Source organism: Nansenia antarctica, assembly GCF_963989245.1.
Source record: "Nansenia antarctica genome assembly, chromosome: 8".
NCBI classification, from domain to species: Eukaryota; Metazoa; Chordata; class Actinopteri; order Argentiniformes; family Microstomatidae; genus Nansenia; species Nansenia antarctica.
The window spans coordinates 19,222,692-19,232,352 of NC_137678.1; positions in this window are offsets into that span (position 1 = coordinate 19,222,692).

Below are 9,661 nucleotides of genomic sequence, written 5' to 3' on the forward strand. Positions count from 1 at the left end.
CGATCAGTAGGACTTCAGTTTTGTCCTCGTTTAGCTTCAAGAAGTTATTGCTCATCCATTTATTTATTGCTAGAAGACAGTTCGTAATGGAGTCTATAGCTGAAGTATCATTTGGTTCAGCAGAAATGTACAGTTGCGTGTCATCGGCATAGCTGTGGAAACATACGTTGTGCTCTCTAATGATGTCCCCGAGTGGTAACATGTATAGTGAGAATAGTAGTGGACCAAGGCAGCTCCCTTGTGCGACTCCGAAATCGCTGTCATATTTCTCAGACACATGATCTCCAAGCTTGACATAGAACTTTCTCCCTGTAATGTATGTTCTGAACCAATTTAACACGCTGCCAGAAAGACCAACTAACTCTTCGAGACGATTGATTAGGATATCATGGTCGATCGTATCGAACGCTGCACTTAGATCTAATAGGACGAGAATTGAGACCTTATTAGCATCATTACATTTTTACATTTACATTTTTGGCATTTAGCAGACGCCTTATTCCAAAGCGACTTACAATCAATACATTTGAATACTAAGCATGTGAATCAGCAGTCCACTATTCGTTGCAGGAAGAGTACTCTAGCTCGGGCCCGGGGCCACTGATAGAAGGAAAAACCTTCTCCCTATTATCGCCTTCTACTAAAACGTATATATATATATATATATATTTATTTTATTTTTATTACTGGAGAAACTGAGAAACAGTACAAGGGGGGCAGTAGAAGTTCTTAGGGACACAGTAAAGGGGAAAGCGGGTGTCTTTAGGAGACGTAGTGGTGAGGGTCAGAAGATGTCTCAGGAGGAGCAGTTAAGATGTAACCTGAAGAGATGGGTCTTCAGTCTACGACGGAAGATGGGTAGTGACTCTGCCGTTCTGACAGCCGTGGGGAGCTCATTCCACCAGCGGGGAGCCAGTGTTGTGAAGAGACGTGATCGGGCAGCCCGACTGCTGTGTAGAGGAGGTGGGGCCAGTCGGCCAGCCGAGGTGGAGGAACGGAGTGAGCGGGCAGGGGTTTGAGGGGTTACCATTTCCTTCAGGTAGGCAGGGGCTGTCCCTTTAGCTGCCTGGTATGCAAGCACCAGGGTCTTGAATCTGATGTGAGCTGCTATCGGGAGCCAGTGCAGGGTGCGAAGGAGAGAGGTGACATGCGAGTATTTGGGGAGGTTGAATACCAGCCGGGCAGCAGCATTCTGGATGAGCTGCAGAGGTCTAATGGCTGAAGCGGGGAGCCCAGCCAGGAGTACATTGCAGTAATCCAGGCGGGAGATGACCAGTGCCTGGGTCAAGAGTTGCGCTGCCTCTCTGGTAAGGAATGGTCGTATCCTTCTGATGTTGTAGAGGAGGAATCTGCAGGAGCGAGCCGTTGCTGCAATGTTCTCCGCACAGGATAGTCGGTCTAGTCTGCATCAGAGTTTAGTCTGAGATCACTCACTATTTTAGTAAGAGCAGTTTCAGTGCTGTGATATGTTCTAAAACCTGATTGAAATTCCTCCATGACATTATTTTCTTTCAGAAAGGAGTTTATTTGTAGTGAAACTTCCTTCTCAAGTATCTTACTAATGAATGTGATGTTGGATATCGGTCTGTAGTTTTTCAGTGCATCGGCGTCGAGGTTGGGTTTCTTTAATAGCGGTCTTACAACAGCTGTTTTGTAGGCATCAGGGAAGATGCCTGTTTGAAGCGACGTATTTATGATCTTCAGCACATGATTTGAGACACTATCAAACACCCGTTTGAAGAATGCTGTTGGTATAGGGTCAAGGCAGGAGGTGGAGGAATTAGATTTAGAGACTGTGTTACAGAGGTCCAGTAGTGTGATACAGGTGAATTCACTCATAGTTGCTGCTTTTGTTTTCCTAAGGTCGATGTTTGTGTCAGGGGTGATGCTGGCTCTAATAGATGTTATTTTATTATTAAAGAACAGTGCAAGCTCTTCACATTTTGTTGCTGACGGCTGCGGAGGGGGGGGGGGGCAGTGTTGATTAGCTTGTCAATAGTAGAGAATAACACTCTAGAGTCTAGAGTTACTAGCGTTTTCTGTAATAATCATGGAGAAGTAATCCTTTCTAGCAAGGCGTATTGTTTTGTTGTAGGCAGTCATCGTGTCTTTGTAAATATCACAGTGGACTGTGAGCCTCGTCTTCTTCCTGGTATTGCTCAACCAAGGGGAGATTCTATCAGTTGCCCGCTTCCTAACCTTTAGGGGTGCAGCAATATCTAACGTAGTTGATAGTGTACTGTGTAAATTTAGGGCCATCTCATGTAGAGAGAATTCGTCGCTGCATGGCTCAATTGATCTCATAATGTTAGAAAACTGTGTTTCAGCATTGGTGTCTAAGAGTCTTTTTTGAACTACCGTTTGTATTCTAGTCTTTGTTAAGATTAGGTTAGTATCAAAAAACACACAGTAATGGTCAGAGATAGCAGGCATTTCATGTACTGATACGTTATCAATGTTCAGCCCTGTTGTTATTACCAAGTCCAGGGTGTTGCCATGTTGGTGCGTAGCTTGATGTATGTGCTGTGTAAGTCCAAAACTGTCCAGTAGGTTCAAGAGCTCTATACTTTTGGGGTCATCCTTCTTATTAATGTGAATGTTCAAATCTCCATTCAAGATTAATCTATCAAATCTAGTGACGACAGTTGAGATCAGTTCTGAAAATTCTTGCAGGAATACTGATAATGAGCATCTTGGTGGTCGATATACTGTAATGATAAGGACTGATATTTCTGCTTTGAGCTCAAGAGCATAATATTCGAATGATGTGACTTCACCCAGGTCAATGTCCTTGAAAACAAGTTTAGCTGAATAAATAGCTGCAATGCCTCCTCCTTTCTTGTTTTGTCTAATTGACTGCTGATAATTATAGTTTGGGGGGCAGGTTTCTATTATGGTCCCTAAACCTTCGGTATTGGTTAACCATGTCTCGACTAAAAATATACAATCTAGCTTATTCTTGGTTATCAGGTCATTAATCAAGAATGATTTCTTTTTCAAAGCTCTGACATTAAAAAGAGCTAATTTCAGCTGCATGAACTTTGCATCACAGTTTGAATACACAGTTGTCTCACGGGTAACAGTTATTAGCCTTGATTTACGTACAGGATGTGCTGAGGGATAGTTGTAATTGTTTTGTCTAGCAGTAATCCGTGTAGGAATAGCAGAGGTGCTTATCTCTTGCTGGATGACCGTGTCCTTGTTGGATGAGAGAGTGTTCTGGGTTTTCTTTGATGGGGGTGGGGAGGGGGGACAGGATGGGGGGGTTTGGGTGTGCGAATTGGGGGGGTAGCTAGATTCAGGTGGGGAGGGGGGACGGGATGGGGGGGTTTGGGTGTGCGAATTGGGGGGGTAGCTAGATTCAGGATACAGGATGAGATGAATGCAGAGACCTGTACATGCGTCCCCTCTGAGGGGGATGAAAGCACGGGGCTTGGGGTGAGAGGGAAGTGGAAGGGTGGTGCCCGGAGAGGGCTAGGGTAGGGGCGAGGTGGCGTGTCGTGGAGGGTTGTGAAGGGGTCAGGTGGAGTATCCCAAAGAGGGGTAGAGGCCTGGGGGGTTGTGGGTGGGGGGTTGGGAGTCGCTGGAACTGACACCTCTGCTAGTTGAACAGCAGAGGCAGGGTCCAGCGTTGTGAGGGTGGGAGAGGCCTTCTCCTTGACGTCCTCGTCTTGTGGTGCGTCAGCTGTTGACCTGTCCTTGTGGCTGGGGAGACCGGCATCTGTGGCTGAGTCATTTGATTGTGGCCTGTTCTTGTTCTTATCTACTGTTGGGTGGTTGATGGAGTAAAGTAGGTTAGAGGTGAACAGCGCCTCTCCGGCTCTGTTGAGTCGATTCTTGCTGAAGAGGTCTCTGCATTCCCAAAATAGATTGAAATTGTCAATATAGTTTACTTCATGTAGGTGACAATTAGTTGATAGCCATGTGCTTATTCCGAGTAGCCTGGTGAATCTGTTAACTCTCCGTCCATTTGAAGGCAGGGGACCACTAATGTATGATTCAACATTCAAGGATCTTAACATCTTTAGGAGTTTGACAAAGTCACGTTTCAGTATTTCTGATTGCTGTTTAATGTCATTGGTTCCAACATGTAGAATAATCTTGTTCACGTCTTCATGGGCAGACAGGATTTCTGGGATTTTTTCTGTTATGTTATAAACCATCTCATCAGGGAAGCAGTATGCTTTTATGTTGCTCTTACTGCCAATATTGATATGCTTTACAGCAGAGTCACCAATAATTAAAGTTGCTATTGGTCTTGACGCATCATTACCTTGGTGCTGCTTAAGCCTGGTAGCTGGCTTTAAGGTGGGCCCTGAACTAGCATTGTTAGCTTGTGCTGTAGCATCATTAGCTTGCAGCCCCTTTAATCCAGGCTCACACAGTAGCTGTGGGGTAGCCAGTGACGGCCAGCCGGTCGCGGTACTAATCTCAGGTTGAGAGTCATTGTCTGCGGGGAGCAGAGTCAAGGGCGCCGGCTTTCCTCGACGGGCATTCAGAGGGAAAGTATAGTTTTCAGTGGGCCGGGTGCTACTCACGTTAGCATTCTGACTCGGTGCCACTCGGTTCGCAGAGTCCTTCAGTTGAAATATCTTTGTTTCAAGTACTGCAATCTTCTGTAGATATCCGCTGCAGCCTCTGCAAGGCGACATGTCCGCGCCGAGAGGATATTCTGCCCGGTGTCCGAGAGACAAACTGTGGACTGGTGACTCCTTGATTAGGCTATTGCTTGTACACGCCGGTGCTCCAGGTGCGTGACAATTGTAGAGAGCAAGAAAGCAAAATAAGCAAAAGAGGATATAAAAGACTGTAGTAAGAGCTATATAAAAAACTTAAAATAAAGAAATAAAAGAAGTTAAAACTATAAAAAAAGACGCAAGAAAAAAGGAGATGAGAGGAGCGAGGGAGAAGCACGTCTAATCTACTCAGAAGCAGGAAGCAAAAGAAAGAAAAGAAATCACAGTGCTTCTCTTATCACTGTGTTAACAATGTTCCCAGAAATTAGTGGAGGCTAGCCAGAATTGTTGAGACAAGTGAAGATGATGATGGTCTGGTGCGAAAGGTTAAAATCCAAGTAGGCAGGGCCCCGCGGTAGCGCAGCGGTCTAAGCATCAGTCGCTGGTGCAAGCTGCCCACTGGGGACTGAGATCGAAACAACCCGGTCTCGCCAGACCCGGATATGGCCGGGGCCCACGGGGAGCAGCATATTGGACGGCCGCTCCCGAGGGTGGTATAGGCTATTTCCGGATAAGGATCCGTCGCGCAACACCGCCCCCGTCTGGTGCCGGAATAACAGTGTTGGGCTCGAGGGGCCGGTAAGCTAGTCTATCGGCTCTCTCATCTGGGCTGCCGGCCACGGGGTGCGCGTGCGGCCGATCCTACGCAATAGGCGACAGGGGATAATTGGACACTAGGTTGGGTATAATTGGATACTAAATTGGGTGAAAAAGGGATAAAATCAAAAATAAATTTATTAAAAAAAAAAAATCCAAGTAGGCCAAAGTCACTTAGGAAAGAAAGGTGAACGCTTGACGCAACCATCTTTTCTTGAGCGTCCAGTTCAAAAATGAGTGGTACTAGTGGAGAGTTCCTAAACTATCATTGAAATTGTAACAAAACGGAAGCCGTAAACATTTAGAAATAATGGGTTGGTTATTTGAATGTTAATTTCCATCTTATAGGAAAATTACAGGATTTAGTGATAAGGTAAAACATTTGGTTAAGAAAATCTTTGTAATTTTGGTGGCAGTGTAACTGTCATAGAAAAGAATCACTTTTCTTATTTTGTTTAATGTAAAAAGATTCTTTATAGAAATGTATATGTTATTGTTGTACAATTATTGTTTATTTTGTTTATTTAAACTGTGTAATTGTGAGGTGTTGACGACACCTCACTGTTCACGACGACACCTCACTGTTCACGACGACACCTCACTGTTGACGACACCTCACTGCTCACTGTTCAAGAAAGGGTTTCCGTCACGGTCGGAAGAGAAGTTTGATGTTTAAGTCTGTATTTAACTATTCTAGCTACTCCTGAGGTTCTGAATAGAAGGCGCACACGGTATGTTGTTGTTTTGTTTGTTACTGTTTGACTGTGCATTTTGATTTGCCGTTTTCTCTAGTAATTTCTCACATGTATGTGATGTCGGAACGCCATGCTAGCTAGAGAGGTGGCTAGTATGTTGAGTGGGTAGCCGACTCGACGTAGCCTCATTTTGGTTTCAATGTATAATTAATCATTTATTTCAGTGTTACGGTGTGCACACAAAATAAAGAACATCAGTATCAGAATCGTGGGTTGCTTGTCTATCAGAAGAACACCTTCGGGAGCAGTTATACGGACTGTACCTTGCTGTACCACGCTGTCTGACCAACTGCATGAGCAGAACAATCCAGGGAACACCCGGTAATTGTTTCTGGTGACCTGTCGGCTGAGAAACAGCCGGCTCACGGCGGCCATCGTTAAGATCTGACCCACAATGTAATAATATTGATATTGGTTAATAGTAAGTAACATTTATTTATAGAGCACCTTTCCCAGACCAAGGGTCCCAAAGTGCTTTACATAACAAGGAAAAAGACACAATAAAACATAATACAAGAGCGAAAGTCACAGCAGGTGGCATATTAATACTCACTATTAGTCACCAATAGTCACTAATTTCTGCAAGCAACCAACATAAAAAAAAAAAACGAAACAGCAAATGACTTTTTCGAATGCAAAAATAGCATACATAATTTTCATTAGATTACTAAAACACCCCTATTGTCAGATTGGGAACGCCACCAGCAGAAAAAGTACAGTGGCAAGAAAAAGTATGTGAACCCTTTGGAATTACCTGGTTTTCTGCATTAATTGGTGATAAAATGCGATCTGATATTCATCTAAGTCACAAGTATAGACAAACGCAATGTGTTTAAGCTAATAACACACAAACAATTATAATTATTCATGTCTTTATTGAACACACCCACTGAACATTCACAGTGCTAGTGAAAAAGTAAGTGAACCCTTGGATTTAATAACTGGTCGACCCGCAGCAATAACCTCAAGCAAGCACTTCCAGTAGCTGCGGATCAGACCTGCACAACGTTTAGAAGGAATTTTGGACCATTCTTCCTTACAGAACTGCTTCAGCTCAGCCATATTCTTAGGATGTCTAGTGCAAACGGCTCTCAAGGTCATTCCGCAGCATCTCTATTGGGTTATGGTCTGGGCTCTGACTGGATTTTCTGATTTTCTTTTTTTGAAGCCACTGTAGTAGATTTATTTAGATGTTTAGGGTCGTTGTCTTGCTGCACCACCCAAGCATCAGCTAGTGGACAGCCACCCCAACGTTATCCTGTAGGACACCTTGATACACTTGGAAATTCATTTTCTCCTCTATGATGGCAAGCTGTCCAGGCCCTGAGGCAGCAAAGCAGCCCCAAATCATGATGCTCCCTCCACTGTACTTGAGTTAGGTTGATGTTTTCATGTTGGTATGCGGTGCCCTTTTTACACCATAAGTAGTGCTGCGTGTTTCATCAGTCCACAAAACATTTTCTAGTAGCGTTGTGGAGTGTGAAGGTGCTCTTTAGCAAACTTCAGACGTGTAGCAATGTTTTTTTAGGAGAGCAGCGGCTTCCTCCATGCCATGGACACCATGCCTGTTCAATGTTTTACGTATGGTAGACACATGAACAGAGATGTTAGCCAGTTCCAATGATTCCTTCAAGCCTTTAGTTGTTACTCTAGTGTTCTTTTTTTACCTCATTGAGCATTCTGTGTTGTGCCTTTGGAGTCATCTTGGCTAGGCGCCCACTTCTAGGGAGATTAGCTACAGTACTAAATCGTCTCCATTTATAGACAATGTATAGACAATTTATAGACAGTGTGGACTGAATATCTAAACTCTTTGAGATTACTTTGTAACCCTTTCCAGCTTGATGCAAAACAACAATGCCATAGGTCTATTTATTTTTTTGCGAGGCATGGCTCTCATCAGCAGATGCTTTGTGCGAATAGCAAATTCTAAATGTTTGAGTGTTTTAACCCACACCTCCAATCTCGTTTAATTTATTGGACTCCTGCCTCCCATTAGCTTTTGTAGAAGTCATTAACCTAGCCGTTCACATACTTTTTCCAACCTAGGTTTGAAATGTATTCAATATGGACAAGAACAATACAATAATTTGTGTTATTAGTTAAAACAGATTATGTGTGTTCATTATTGTGACTTAGATGAAGATCAGACTGTTATGCACACCTTAAAACTGGAAAAGCCAAATGTGGTGGAACCCCAGAGAAACAGAGACAGAGGCCAGGAGAATATACAATGATTTATTAAGGATGATATACACAAAGAAATAGGCCCTACACTAACTAGTGGAAAAACAAACATAAGGTGTGATGCAGGCGATAGTTATGGGGTGTGTAATTATACTATGTGTGTGTGCGTGTATGAGGTCAGGGGTGTTGTATTATGTGCTGCGATACTACCCTAGTGAGCAAAGTCCGAGATCCAGAGGGGGTAGTCAAGGGGAATGTCCAGGGGTCGGGCCAGGGAGAGTGATCCAGGAGAGAGTAGTCCAGAGGGGAGTCCAGGGGTCGAGCCAGGGAGGGAAATCCAGAAGAGAGTAGTCAGAGGGGGTCCATAGATAGTTATGTTCAAGCGTTGGATCTCCGTCTGTAGCAGGGTTAAGTAGGCGGCTGTCCAGGTGGTGATTGGGACAGCTGGGCTGAAAGGTAATAGCCCACACCTGCTGCAAACAGAGCCAGAGATCCGGCCCACTCAATCCGGCCGGGAGGGGGCGCCAGAACGAGGCTCACGGGGGCGTGTCAGATTAGGAGGCACAACACAGACCATATTATTAAGACAAATGTATACATAATTCCAAATAATAAATAATGATTCCAAAGGGTTCACTTACTTTTTCTTGCCACTGTATTTCTATGCGGTAAATGAGATTGGACGATACTATGTCAAATAATAATGTTGCATATGGCCAATGTTTCAATGTGTCTTCACAACATAGGAAACCATTGAGATACACAGTATTGTTTTCAAAATAAAACATTGCAGCCTTGTGGACAAAACTAGGTAAAAGTTCACTCTGGCCAGCAGCAGTCTAACTTCAATCATATTGAGCTGCTGCACGTCGTTCTACTTCTTGTCAATGTTAGAGTGTAGTGTTCATGTTCATGTTTAAGTTACTTTTAGTAGACATGTAAATAGCCGTAATTGCTGAAGTGAATACTTGGGAATACTCGTTTGCGAACCACAAGCAAATAGCTATAAAACATGAATTTTAAACAACAACCTTGCTGTTCGAGTAGGTCCTCCCCCCGACTTGATCGTAGCCAACTGACATACACCTCACCAGTCGGTTTATGGCTCAGGCTTTCAAAATAAAAGTTCAAAACATATCAGGGTGTGTGTGTCACAACAAATTCAGTAGTATATAGATTAGATTAGATTCAACATTATTGTCATGGCAGACTACAAGTACCAGACAACGAAATGCAGTTTACTATCTAACCAGAAGTGCAAATAAATAGTGATATAAAACATTATATAAAAACCTGACAGTGATAGGTACAGTATGGCAAGTACAGTTATGAGCTATGTACAGTATGGTATGTACAGATGTAGAAATAGTGGCTATATCAAAGGTA